This window comes from Melospiza melodia, unplaced genomic scaffold (genome assembly GCF_035770615.1).
Source record: "Melospiza melodia melodia isolate bMelMel2 unplaced genomic scaffold, bMelMel2.pri scaffold_37, whole genome shotgun sequence".
NCBI classification, from domain to species: domain Eukaryota; kingdom Metazoa; phylum Chordata; class Aves; order Passeriformes; family Passerellidae; genus Melospiza; species Melospiza melodia.
Window position 1 is genome coordinate 3,508,008 of NW_026948690.1, and position 6,000 is coordinate 3,514,007.

Sequence of the window (6,000 nt, forward strand, 5' to 3'; positions counted from 1 at the left end):
CTCTTTTCCTTTTCAATCACACCTAAGAGGCATCTATATACAATCCATATAGTCACTAAAAATATTAAAAACATTAGTACATACTGTATAGCAGATGTAATCCAGCCAGACAGATGAAGCCCCAAAGAATCAAATACTGCTCCTATCCAATTATGCTGTGCTTCCCTTTCAATTTCCTTGGTTTTTGTTTCCACTTCTGCCAGTTGAGAAATATCTTTCTCAACTTCAAGTGTAACATTTGGAATGTGTACACAGCAATGATCTATTCTCCTACTCAGGTAACCACAAACTCCATGTTCCTTTAACAGTAGCAAATCCAATGCCATTCTGTTTTGTAGGGTCATTCTTGATGTAGCTTGCAATTGCAAATTTAGATCTTTAAATCCCTTCTTAGTAGCTGCTGCCAACCTTTCTGTCTGTCCTAACAAATTGTTGAGCATTTCCCTGTTTCGATATGTCGCTACCGGAGGGAATAATGACTCCAACACCCATCCAAATTGCACTCCTGAGCCAGGTTCATGCCACTGCTCCTCTAGGGATTCTTCCCTCTTTCTGAGTCCTTTCCTTTGGATCAATCTATTCTGTTTCCAGTATGGACACAATGTGGGAACCCCTAGGGTGATTTGTGTTACTGATCCATCTAGAGGTAAATGTGTGGTCCACTGTCCATGTCCCAACACCCAGACTAGATTTCCAGGACTGTGCACAGTAGTATATCTGCAATCTATAGGCCCATCCATGGACTCTCTGCTAACCGTGTGATCATACCCCCTACACTCGCATCCCCACTTTAATGCCATTTTCACTGGTACCAATCCGATTCGGTCTTCCGGTGTATCACATGTAAAAACCTCAGTACAATTCCAATCCTCTTTCTGCGGTCTGAACTCTCGGGAAGATGTAGACATGATAAGGGCCCTATAATGTGACTGATTCTTTACTCCTGACCATTGGATGCACCATTGTACTTCCCCAAGGTAATTATAGTGTTCCAAAACACTAGGTCCCCATAATGTCTTCCAACTATTCCAGGTGTCTAAATTCTGTGTGACATTCTGACAACTCATCTCGTTTTGTTGAGATTTCGTTCTTATTCGTACTGTATTGCATGGCTCATCTATTGGGGTTGCAATTAAACACCTCATGCTATTTTGAATCCAACCATAATGATTGGATTTCTTTTCACATTCCTCTCTAGTCATAGCCCGAGTGGTCATACACAAATCCCTCCATACATCTACTGGTTTGGGAACTGACTGGCAGGACCATGACGCATTCTTGAATGTTTCAGGCATTTTGGTTACTGGTATTATTCCCCAGGGAATTGGTTCACCTGCAGCCTGTGGCAATGGCAGGCAAGCTGTTATTTTAGTCACATTCTGCATGATCCCAAAATCTCTGATTAATCCTACCACTAAATTTTCCTGCTCAGTATTTCGTTCTATTGTATCATTAACCTCCCGTCTACTCCTACCGTGTCTCTGTAAGGATAACATCATTCTGTCATGCCTCCACCATGTATTTCCTATTCTAGGATTAGTGACACTCGACCTCCCACAACCTTTGCCTTCCTTTCCCCACCAATTGGTCCCGTCCTCTATTCTGTCCCAGGTCAGTTCCCTATTTTGCTTCCACCATTTGACCCAAAGGTTCCTTTGATATCTTGATCTTACTAGGAAGGAACAATTTATTCTGAGAGGTGGCCCATCCCACATGTCCACTGCCATTGATACTGGATTAACCTTTATGTTTTCAGCACGATCCCCTGTCCATGGCAAAACCCTCATACTCACTCTTTTGTAATCAAAACTATCCTGTATTTTGACCAAACATGTATATTCTCCCGTATCGTTTGTGGTTACCTTGGTAAGATTCAGTACCGTGTTTCCTTGCTGTTTATCCTGATCCCAACCGACTCCTATCTTGCCTCGGCTTCTTTCAGCCCCCCGTTGCCATATTGCAATAACTTCACCGGCCTCAACTTTCTGGCTGTCAAAGATAACACAAGTTAATTGAACATCCATCCCTTCCATGACTGTAACCTTTGTTTCTTCAACCTGTACTAGAGTAGACCCTTGAACGGGTAATAGTCTCATGATCACTAGCAGTAATATAATTAAGAAGGCGGCTTTGCGCGGAAGATCATCTGGGTTGGAGACACTATCTGGGTTTCCCACTGTAACGGTGCCTTCTTTACCCTGGTGTAATGGATCCAAGCATCCATCCCCTGGACCTTCACCGCCGTGTAGGTCGTCATCATCACCTGGTGGGGTCCGCTCCATGATTCCCGTAGCGGATCCGTGATCCACTTCTTGACGTACACCTGGTCCCCAGGCTGGATGTCGTGGACAGAATTCTCCAGCGTGAGCGGTCTATTCCACTGTAACGTATTTCTTAAAGAATTCAAGATCTTATTAAGTGACATAACATACTCTGCAATCGCCTGGTCCCCACTCACATGTACCTCCCCTTTTAATACAGTTGCATGATATGGTTTGCCATATAATATCTCATATGGACTTACGCCTACCTTTTCCCTTGGTTTAATTCGAATCCTGAGTAGGGCCAAAGGCAAAGCTTGAGGCCAGTGCAGTTTAGCTTCCTGGCAAATCTTTTTGATTTGTCTTCTCAGGGTTTGATTCATCCTTTCCACCTGCCCACTAGACTGAGGTCTCCAGGGGGTATGCAAATTCCAGGTTATATCTAACATTCGTGCTAATTCCTGCACTACCTCGGCTATAAAATGTGGACCCCTATCTGATGACAATCCTAAAGGTACTCCAAATCTTGGTATTATTTCTTTTAACAAGGTTTTTACCACCTCCTTAGCCTGATTAGTTCTACATGGAAAAGCTTCCGGCCACACTGAGAACGTACATATGTACACTAACAAGTATCTGTATCCCCGTGCCCTAGGCAATTCAGAAAAATCAACTTGCCAGTAATCTCCTGGTTGTGGCCCGACTTGCAACTTTCCCATTTGTATTTGTCTCCTAACTACTGGATTATTTTTCAAACATACTGGGCACATTGCATTAACTCTTTTTGCCATTTTTAACATCTGATTAGAGATTATCTCATTCTTCAAAAATTTTACCAATACTTCTACCCCACAATGACATTTATTATGTTCTGATTCCAAAATAAATTTCATTATGCGGGTAGGTACCACTATTTGTCCCATTGGTGTAACGTACCACCCAAGTTGATTCTTCTGTGCCCCTAGCAAGTTTATTAGTTTTCCATCTTCTATTGAATATTTGGGCTCCTGATTCAGGTATGGGGTAGCCGGATTTGTTCTTACCGGTACCAATGCCATTTGAGTCCATACGTCCCGTGCCACTTGCCGTGCTGTAACATCAGCAAATCGATTTCCTCTGTAAACGTCTCCTTCCGCAGTCTGATGTCCTCTAACATGCATTACTGCAACTGCTTTGGGACTGTGTACCGCATCCAGTAGCTGTAGCACTTCTTCCCGGTGCTTGATGTTGGTTCCCTGTGAATTCAAAAGCCCCCTTTCCTTCCATAACGCCCCATGTACATGAACCACACCAAAGGCATATTTAGAATCTGTCCAGATATTAACCCTTTTGTCCTTGCTCAAATACAGGGCTCTGGTGAGTCCAATCACCTCTGCCTTCTGGGCCGAAGTTCCAGGTAACAAAGCCTTTGCCTCTATTACCCGATCCAATGTTACCACTGCATACCCGGCATAGCGAGTCCAAATCTCGACAAAACTGGATCCATCAGTGTATAGTTCCCATTCAGGTTCTTCCAATGGTTCATCCTTTAGGTCGGGTCTGCTGGCATATACTTGTTCAATTACCTCTACGCAATCATGCACCAGTCCCCCAGCTTCCTGGTCACTGCGTAAAAACTCTGCTGGATTAACATGATTAGTAGTCCTTATTTCAATATCATCCTGTTCTCTCAGGATGGCCTGGTATTGCAACATTCGACTGGATGATAGCCAGTGACCCCCCTTTTGCTCCAAAACGGCCATGACCATATGGGGAACAAACACTTTCATTTTTGCCCCCAAAGTCAATTTCCAGGCCTCTTGAATAAGAATTATTGTTGTCGCCACAGCTCGTAAACATGAGGGCCACCCGGAACTTACGGAATCCAGTTGTTTAGAAAAGTATCGCACTGGCCTCTTCCAGGATCCCACCTTCTGGGTGAGGACCCCCAATGCCAGTTTTTGCCTCTCATTCACGTACAACTGGAATTCTTTGGTCACGTCAGGGAGTCCTAGGGCTGGGGCCTCCTTTAGTGCCTGCTTCAATTCCTGGAAGGCCTTCTTTTGCTGTGTCGTCCACTCCAACCGATGCTGCTTCAAGGCCTCATATAGTGGCTTGACTAGGAGACCGAAATTCATGATCCACAGTTGACACCATCCCACCATTCCTAGAAAAGATCTCAATTCCTGATGGTTACGAGGCAAAGGAATAGCACATATTGCCTCTATTCGGTTTACTCCCAAACGTCTCTGCCCTTGTGTGATCTCACAACCAAGGTAAATAACGCTATTTTTGACCAATTGAGCTTTTTCCTTAGAAACCCAATACCCTGCTTGGCCAAGCATGTTGAGTAATTTAATTGCTAATTCCACGCACATTTCCCTTTCCTTAGTAGCCAGAAAAATGTTGTCCACGTACTGCAGGACTACATACAAGGATGGGGATATTGTTACCTGGGTTATCTTCCATTCCTCCAGCTCCTTGGCCAGTTGGTTTCCAAAAATAGTAGGGGAGCATTTAAATCCCTGTGGGAGTCTCGTCCACATAAGCTGCTTCTTTCTCCCAAAATCAGGACTCTCCCACTCGAAGGCAAAATATTTCCTACGCTTTATTGCCAGTGGGATGCAGAAGAAGGCATCTTTAAGGTCAATCACTGAGAACCATTTAAACTCCTCTGATACAGATGTTAACAAAGTATAAGGATTAGCAACAACTGGATGTATGTCTTTCACTATTTCATTAATAGCCCTTAAGTCCTGTACCAAATGGTACTTACCATTAGGTTTCTTTACCGGAAAAATTGGAGTATTATACTCCGATTCACATTCCTGTAATATTCCTTGAGCCAAAAATTGTTTAATTAACGGGGCTACTCCCCTCCTTGCCTCAAGCTTCAAGGGGTATTGCTTTATCCTCACTGGTCGGGCCCCTTCCTTTAGTTCCACCTTTACTGGCTGCGCAGCTTTAGATTTTCCGGGGACCCCTGACTCCCATACCCAGGGTACTACAGCCTGCTCAATTTCTTCTGGAATAGGAGAGGCATCCACTTCCTTGATTACAAAAATGCCTGCTATTTGTTCCTCAGGTATTTCCAATTTCACCCTTCCCCCTTCAAATATTATTTTCACATTAAGTCGGGACAACAGATCTCTGCCAAGAAGGGGTGTGGGGCAGTTTGGCATATACAAAAATTGGTGATCTAATTCCTTCCCCCCAAACCTAAGATTTAAAGGTTGTAAAAATGGTTGTTCCTCTAGTTTCCCTGTTGCCCCCACCATCTGTACCGTTGTGTCACTCAAAGGTCCCAATCGTCTATTGAGTACAGAATAAGTAGCTCCAGTGTCTACCATAAATTCTTGATCCTTTCCATCTATTTCTAAAACTACCCTTAAATCCTTTTCTAGTCAGCTTTGATTCTGATAGTTTCCCAAAACTAGTGCTTGAGCGACTTCTGCTGGTCCTCCCGTGAATCCTCCCACAGGGGCATTTCCCATTGGGGCTGTCCTTAATCCCATGTTTCCCATGCCCATACCTCCTCTAACCGGGCATTCATTTTTCCAGTGTCCCAATTGTCGGCAAAACGCACACTGGTTTGGATCCAACCTCCCCATGTTAGGTGCAAACCCAAATCCTCCCCGACCTCTTGGCAACCCCCTCTGTCCGTGATTAGCTCCTCCCCGACCTCGACCCCTAATGGGTCTTCCTCCTGCCCCTGCCTGTTGCATTACAGCCAGAATACTAGCTTGTTGTCTTTTTGCAG